Source organism: Lampris incognitus, chromosome 12 (assembly GCF_029633865.1).
Source record: "Lampris incognitus isolate fLamInc1 chromosome 12, fLamInc1.hap2, whole genome shotgun sequence".
NCBI lineage: Eukaryota > Metazoa > Chordata > Actinopteri > Lampriformes > Lampridae > Lampris > Lampris incognitus.
Window position 1 is genome coordinate 53,704,985 of NC_079222.1, and position 9,326 is coordinate 53,714,310.

Here is a 9,326-nt window from a genome sequence, read left to right on the forward strand (position 1 = left end):
CATCGCACGTGGACATCATCGCACGTGCAACAGGCGTGCTGCACAAGGTGATAACAGACGCAGCGATCTTAATGGTTTAAACTGAGGGTTTTCAGTCGTACAGCGCTCAGGGAAGCTCCTCACTTAAAAAACACTAAACACTGGCTGCGGAGGACCAAAAATAAACCTCAAGACTACGGCAGAGTATAACAGAAACGTACAGAAAAACACACGAACGCCATCTGCTGGCAAACATATAACACTCATTTACACACACACACACACACACACACACACACACACACACACACACACACACACACACACACACACACACACACACACACACACACACACACACACACACATATATAAACCCAGAAGATATCTTACATTTAGATGTGCATTTACTCATTGAGCAGATGCGTACACACAGTACTGTGCAAAAGTTGTAGGCACATGTAAAAAAAACTTACTTGAAGATGTTGTCAGCAACAATGAAACGAAAAGTTTCTGAATGTCAAAAACTGCATCAGTTCTCTGAGCGACGCTGCTGTACACTTTACGAGAAAACTGACTAGTGTGTCCGCTGGGAGAAACTACGACCTGGCAACACCTGGTCTTGGCCCTAGCCATCCGTGGTCATTACAATATGTATGTCAGGCTGTCTGCATTCATACGCGAGCCGGTCCCAGGGTCTGGTACTAAATATCACAATGAATAAAGGTGGGAGCTGTTGGTGCTCTGAGCAACACGTCGGGGTTGAACTTCGACCTTTGTCATTTTTACTTCGTTTGGACTGATGACACATCAATTGTTCATGTACTTCTCGGCCATCGCTCCATTCTCCACTCCCTTTCTCCTTCTCTCTCTTTCTCCATCTGCTCCTCCTCTTTGAATAGATCTCTATGCACCTTTGACGGAGTCTTCCTGCTCCAGTCTAGATGGTCTTTGACGGAGTCTTGCTGCTCCTGTCTAGATGTTCTTTGCAGTAGCCTTGCTGCTCCAGTCTAGATGGTCTTTGACAGAGACTTGCTGCTCCAGTGTAGATGGTCATTTGATGGGACTTGCTGCTCCAGTCTACGTGGTCTTTGCCACTGGTTGTACTGCGACTGCAGCAGCAATCAGTTCTGCTGAATTATGCATGCCTCCCTTAACTCTCAGTGCACTTTGATAGGAATCAAATGGTCTATCAGCACAACACATATTCGGTTGACTTTGACAAGAGAATTTTACACCCTATACATTTTACCACATTTAAAAGCCTCATTTTAATGTTCAATTCAATTCAATTCAATTTATTGTCATTAAAAACAATGTGCAGGCACATGTTAAAAATTAGGGCTGTGGCTTCACGAAACAGTGCAAGGCAGACACAGACAAACACAGCAAACACAGTATAAGATATACACATATGAAGACCAAAAGCTAAAATAAGTTAAAAAAAAGAGCAAGAGTACAAAATATTTGAAAATATCTACAGGCATTCAGTCGGTAGCCAGGTTCAGGTGGGCAACAGCTTGCGGAAAGAAGCTGTTTTTGAGCCTGGTAGTGCGGGCTCTGAGGCTCCTGTAGCGCCTCCCAGAGCGCAGGGGGGAGAACAGTCCATGGTTGGGGTGGGTGGGATCTCTGCTGATGCTCAGACCCCTTCGAAGGCAGCGTTTGTGATAAATGTCTTGTATGGCTGGGAGCTGGGTACCGGTGATATGCTGGGCCGCCTTGATGACCCGCTGCAGAGCTTTCTGGTCTACTGAGGTGCAGTTGCCGTACCACACTGAGATGCAGCTGGTCAGGATGCTCTCTATAATGCAATGGTAGAAGTTGGTGAGAATTTTGGGGGATAGATGGGCGCTCCTCAGCCTCCTCAGGAAATGCAGACGTTGTTGGGCCTTTTTCACAAGGGTCTGGGTGTTTAATGTCCAGGAAAATTCCTCGCTGATGTGGACTCCAAGGAATTTAAAGCTGGAAACACGCTCCACTTCCACCCCATTGATGTGTATGGGGGAGTGGCTGCAGCTTCTAGACCTCCTGAAGTCCACAATCAGCTCCTTCGTCTTCTGCACATTGAGGACAAGATTGTTGGTAGTACACCATGATGTGAGGTGCTCAATCTCGTCCCTGTAGGCCGTCTCGTCATTGTTGGTGATACGGCCAATGACTGTGGTGTCTTCTGCAAACTTAACTATAACATTTGAAGGGTGAGTTGGCAAGCAGTCGTAGGTAAAGAGGGAGAAAAGGAGGGGGCTCAGAACACAGCCTTGAGGGGCACTTGTGCAGAGGGTCAGAGTGGAGGAGGTGTGGTCACCTAACCCAAAAGACTGAGGTCTGTTGGTCAGGAAGTCCAGGATCCAGTTACAGAGGGAGGGGTTGAGGCCAAGGGAGAGGAGTTTGGTGGTTAGTTTGGCGGGGATGATAGTGTTGAAGGTAGAGCTATAATCTATAAACAGCATCCGGATGTATGTGTTGTTAAGTTCAAGGTGGGTCAGAGCAACATGCGAGGGCAGTAGCAATGGCATCCTCAGTAGACCTTTTGGGACGGTAGGCGAACTGATGTGGGTCGAATGTGGGGGGGATCATGTTTTTGATGTGAGCCAGAACCAGTCTCTCAAAGCACTTCATGGCAATGGGGGTGAGTGCTATGGGTCGGTAGTCATTCAGACATGGGGATGTTGGTTTCTTGGGGGCAGGAATGATAGAGGTGGTCTTAAAGCATGCCGGGACTATGGATTGGGACAGGGAGAGGTTAAATATAGTTGTGAAGACCTCAATCAGCTGGTCGGCACATTCCTGGAGGACCCGACCCGGTATGCTGCCTGGTCCGGCAGCTTCCGTGTGTTAACTCTGCGCAGCGATTCTCTGACCTCTGTGATTGATAAGAGTGAGCACCTGGTTTTCTGGGTGGCTGGGGATTTTTGTGGCTGGGTCAGTATTGTCCTTGTCTAAGCAGGCATAGAAATGATCTAACTTGTCTGGCAAGGAGGCATCATGGACAGTGGGACCACTATTGGAGCTTTTGTAGTCTGTGATAGACTGAATGCCTTGCCACATTCGCTGGGGATTGTGAAAGTGGTCCTCTATTCATAGGGAATATTTATGTTTGGCTGTTCTGATGCCTTTTTTGAGGTTGGATCTGGCTGCGCTGTAGGCCTCGCAGTTACCTGACTTGAACGCTGCATCTGTGGTATATTGGATCGAGCACTCGGTGCTCGATTGTGTTGGACTGTCACCACTACTGAGTTCTGTAATACACTGGTCTAGCCGGTAGTGTGTGACGTCTCCGTCAGTAAAGATCAGACTTGTGCCGCATCCTCGTCTCCGTGTACTTAGTATATATATATTAGTGATTAAGTTAGTAACCCACGAATAGTAACACTACAATAGTGTACATAAGAGAAGTCACAACATGGTGTCAGAAGACGGAGTTACGGTATAATTCGAGGGCGGTACTTCAACGAGTTCTTTGGTAGCTGAGGCAGCTAGCTAACACGTGCTAGCCTGAGCACAAATATGGAACAGTTCAAGCCGCCACCACCGCTGATCCTTACCGGGAATGTCGCAGAAAACTGGGGAAGATGGGAACAGCGTTTCCAGCTGTACATGACCGCTTCAGGTGCGTTGGATAAGGGAGAGACGGTTAAAATAGCCATTCTGCTTCACACCATCGGCGAGGAGGCGCTGGAAGTGTATAACACACTCACCGTCATCCCAGAAGGAGACGACGAATCGATGGAGGACGTTCTGAAAGCCTTCCAGGACTACTGCAGCCCTCGGAAGAACGTCGTGTTCCAACGCCATCGATTCTGGTCGCACACGATGTCAGCAGGAATATCGGTGGACAGATTCATCACAGAGCTGCGCCAGAAGAGCAAAGACTGTGAGTTTGGCAGACATGAGGATGACATGATAAGGGATAAATTAGTGTTCAGCATAAATGATGCCCGTTTGAAAGAAAGACTGTTACGTGATAATGAGTTTACTTTGCGCAGGGCCGTAGAGATATGTAGATCAGCCGAGCTCGCTAAGTCACAAATACAAGCGATGCAGACGTCACATGTTGTCCAAGACGCCTCTGGAACAAGAACAAAACGAGCAGCAAGAGGCATGTAGCAACAACTCTCTGCCACAAGTGTGGAAATAAACATGAGCCCCGTCAATGTCCAGCTTATGGTGCAGTGTGCCACAAATGTGGTAAGAACAATCACTTTTCCAAGGTGTGTAAATCAAGCACTGGAAAAAGCGGCAATTACAAGACAAAGTGCATAATCTAGAAAGTGAAATTGATTCCTTATATATAGGCATGATTGAAAAATACAAAAACAAAGCAGCCCACCAAGCTAAAGGCACTGTATGGCGTGAAACAGCCACGGTCAGAGGCGTAGCAATAATCTTCAAGTTGGACACAGGCGCCGATGCAAATGTGCTTCCTATGCGCGTATTCCGGCAGCTACCAGGTCCCGTTCAGTTACGGCCCACAAAGACTGTGCTGATTGCTTTTGGTGGTGCACGACTACCCTCAGATGGTGTTGCATCTCTAGATTGCCGCACGTCTAAGCATACGGCTATATTGGACTTCCATGTGTCTAGCCGAGCTGGCAAGCCAATCCTGGGTGGAGATGCGTGTGAAGAGCTGCAGCTGGTGAGAAGAGTCGAGGCGCTTGCAGTGGAGTCCCCACAACCGGCAAAACCTTCGGCCACCAAAGAGGAGCTGCTACAGAGGTATGCGGAGGTCTTCACAGGATTAGGCGAATTTCCTGGAGTTCATCACATACACATTGACCCCAGCGTCACGCCTGTGATTCACGCGTGCAGGAACGTACCACTCTCCATCATGGACTCACTAAGAGAGACACTCACAGACTTGCAGAACAGGAAAGTCATAACTCCTGTCAATGAACCTACAGAATGGGTGAACAGTCTTGTTGCCACAAAGAAAAAAAATGGTGCGCTAAGGGTATGTTTGGATCCTTGCAACCTGAATGAGGCAGTCAAGCGTCAACACTACTCCATTCCTACACCGGAAGACGTGCGCAGCAGGCTAACAGGAAAATCCATCTTCTCCATCCTAGATGAAAAGGATGGATACTGGCAAATCAAGCTAGATGAGCCGTCGTCTAAGCTATGCACCTTCAACACGCCGTGGGGCCGGTTCCGCTTCCTCAGACTCCCGTTCGGGATCAAATCGGCCAGCGAAGTGTTTCAACAAAAGAACTGTGAGACCTTCGGCGATATCCCAGGTGTGTACATTATAGCAGACGACATGATCATCGCAGCGTCATCAGAGCGGGAACACGATGAAATCCTGCAGAAAGTAATGGAGAGAGCCAAGACCGCACATGTGAAATTTAACAGGGACAAGATCCAGTTTAAAGTTGATACTGTAAAGTACATGGGACACGTCATCACGGCAGCAGGACAGAGAGCTGACGACACAAAGATCAAAGCGATTGTCGACATGCCAACCCCGGAAGACAAACAAAGTCTCCAACGTCTGCTGGGAATGACAAAATTCCTAGCGCAATACATACCAAACGAAGCCTCACTCACGGCACCCCTCAGACAGCTGCTCAAGAAGGATGTAGCGTGGCAATGGTGCCCGCACCACAGCTCAGCGCTAAAGGCACTAAAGACCATCCTCACACAAGCCCCTGTGCTGAGATACTACGATCACAAGCAGCCTCTCACTCTACAAGCAGACTCCTCAAAGGATGGACTGGGAGCCTGTCTGATGCAGGACGACCGCCCAGTGTGCTATGCCTCACGAGCGCTCACCGACACAGAAAAGAGGTACGCACAGATAGAGAAAGAGTTGTTCGCTATAGTGTTTGCTGCTAAGAGATTCCACCAGTATGTCTACGGCAGACCAGTAACTGTCCAGTCCGATCATAAGCCTCTGGAGTTCATCATGCGCAAGCCGCTGAGCAAAGCACCTGCGCGGCTGCAAGGTATGCTTTTACAACTGCAGAGGTATGATCTGAGTGTAACATACACACCAGGCAAGCACATGTACATTGCGGACACACTCTCACGCGCTACAGCTAGCAGAGAAGGTGACCATATTGATGAAAACCCTTGTGATGAGAGAGTTGTGTATGCCTTGGATGCCACAGATGCCTTGAGCGAGGAAACACTCAGCCGATTAAAGAACGCAACGGCAGCAGATAGCGTGCTGCAAGCTGTGTGTGAGAAACACAAGAAAGGCTGGCCCATGAAAAAGAAAAGTTTGGACAGAAAACTACACGCCTACTGGGCAGTAAAGGACATTATAAGCATGGAAGATGATATTGTCTTGGTCAGAGACAAAATCATCATACCCCAGAGCTTCAGGAGCACGATTTTGGAGAAGCTGCATCTTGCACACTAAGGAGTGCAGCGCACAAAACCTAGAGCAAGAAAGTCTCTCTACTGTCCTGGCATGGCACGAGATATAGAGGCAATGGTGGAAAAGTGCGTGCAATGCCAGCAGCTACAGCCCAAACAGCAGGCTGAGCCACTTATGCCGCATCAGGTCCCAGAACTGCCATGGATGAAAGTCGGAGCTGACATCTTCGAGCTACACGGTCAGTCATACCTGTTGTTAGTTGATTACCTAACCAAATATCCTGAAGTGCTCAACATATCTGACAAAACAGCATACACAGTAATCCAGAAGATGAAGTCTGTGTTTGCCAGACACGGGATTCCTAGGGAGATAGTGAGTGACCATGTCCCATTTGCCAGCTATGAGATGAAGTGATTTGCAGCTTCATGGGAGTTCAAGCTCACATACTCCAGCCCAGGTTTTCCCTCTTCAAATGGCATGGCTGAGAGAGCCATAAAGACAGTGAAACATGCGCTGAAGAAGGCAATGCAGACCGGCACTGACCAACATCTGGTGCTGCTGTCACTGAGGAACACACCGGTGACAGGACTGGACGTATCACCTGCACAAATGTTGATGGGGAGAGTTCTATGAAGCACACTTCCGTGCTCCAGTGCTGTGCTGACACAATCAGTCCCACAGCACATTCACAGCAAGATCCGGAACCTGCAGTTCCGCCAAAAACAACGTCACGACCAGTGTGCAAAGCCCCTGCCAGTGTTGACCCCAGGAGACACCGTACACATGCCGTTGTCATCCGACAGCGAGATGAACCACGGTCCTACACTGTGCAGACACCGGCTGGGAGGATGCAGAGAAGGAACAGGCGACATCTGAGGAAGATACATCCGAGCCTATTCAGAGACACGGACAGTGAGGAAGATTTTGACCCAGAGGTACAACCCTCACCCTCACAAGCGCCTGTGCCAGTCGACTCACCACCACATGACCTGCCACCACACGACCCTCCTCCGGTGACTACAGGCAGTACACCCGCATGCTACACAAAGTGCGGCAGAGCAGTTAGGCGCCCTGCCAGATACAATGACTAACCTCAGGGTTCTTTTGTGTGATCATTCAAGTGTTTATTTAGAAAAAAAAAGAAAAAAAGGTGAAACAAAGAGGTGTGTTTAACCTGAAATGTTGCAAGATTGCTGAATGTTCAACATGTTTACATGCTAACACCAGAATATGAAAAGGAAATGGTTTATGTTGTTTAATGAGAGTCACCTGTCATTTAAAAAACATGCTTTATTAATCATTGAAGTATGCAAGTAGAAAAGACTTGTTCAGTGTTGATGCCATAGTGTTAATGGTTCAGTAAAGGGTCTACTGTTTAAGTAACTGATGAGTAGGCCACATCTCAGTTGGAAAAGAGGGATGTGGTGTATTGGATCGAGCACTCGGTGCTCGATTGTGTTGGACTGTCACCACTACTGAGTTCTGTAATACACTGTAGTGTGTGATGTCTCTGTCAGTAAAGATCAGACTTGTGCCGCATCCTCGTCTCCGTGTACTTATATATATTAGTGATTAAGTTAGTAACCCACGAATAGTAACACTACAATAGTGTACATAAGAGAAGTCACAACAGCATCCCGGACTTTCAGCAGCTGCCGGACCTCACTGGTCATCCAGGGTTTCTGGTTTGGAAAGGCGCAGAATTTTTTTTTTTTGTTGTGACAGTCTCAGTGCGAAAGTTAATGTAGGCTAGTATGGCAGATGTCTGTTCATTAATGGCTATATGGGAGCCATGGGTAGCTGAATGTGTAAAAATACTCCAGTCTGTGTTGTGAAAACAGTCCTGGAGTTCAGAGACTGCTCCTTCTGGCCGGACAGTGATTGTCTTTACTGCTGGCTTGACCCGTTATATTAGGGGTTTGTAGGCTGGGACCAGGAACAGGCAGAGGTGGTCAGAATGCCCCAGATGAGGGCAGGGAGTAGCTTTGTATGAGTCCTTGATGTTTGTATAGAGATGGTCCAGGGTGTTTTGTGCCCTAGTGGGGCAGGAGACATGCTGATGGAATTTGGACAATACAGCCCTGAGGTTAGCCTGATTAAAGTCACCACCTATGATAAAGGCATTGTCCAGGTGTTGGGTCTGTTGTCTGCTGATGGCACATTGTAGCTGCTTAAGTGCTACCTTAGTGTAGCCCGTGGAATTAGATACCACACAGGACACAATTACTTCCGGGGTTCTTGTAGCTTTAATTTTATTGTTTGAACCTTCGAATGCAGATCGTTTTACTGAGTGCATAAATTCCTGTGTCTTTCGAGCAAACAGCTCATAAATGTTCACAGATGTGGCAAGTTTAACAGAAAAGATTTTAAAAGGAAAATAAATACAACATACAACATACGGTGTAAAATACGGCAGTGGACTATGTATGTTAAACAGGGTTTAACAAAGACATGTGGAACTTCCTGAAGATCGCGCAACTTCTCACTCTGTCAGTTACCTTTAAACAGAATTAAAATGCATATAAAACCTTTACATCCCAAATACAATGGCATGGTGTGGCTTTATTCACGCCAACATTACCTTGTCATGCCTGCAATGGCGAACAGTGGTCGACGGCTCGCGCCCAAAATCACCGAACATCAACTCCAGTAGCGTCTAAATCAAACCATCTTGTCAAATTACCGACATACAATATTGTTTGGAATAATGTTACAGGTATATTTCACAAGATATTTACCCTTACTTACTGCGGAGTCAGAGCACCGTCACACCGCAATCTTCAGGTGCTCCACACAAGAAAAAAAGAAAGAATACCCAAGATGCACTTGGATAACTTGCACGGAGTTACAATAAAAGTCCGCAACACTGCCACTTACTGGTCAAAACATGCAATGACAACCAAAACTATAAAAATACACTCACAATCTGCTTCACAATTCAAATACATCAAATGACATTTTACATGGCTTGACAGTGTAACAATTATATATATTAACAGTTAAACTATACTAAATTTAAGTGGAAAAT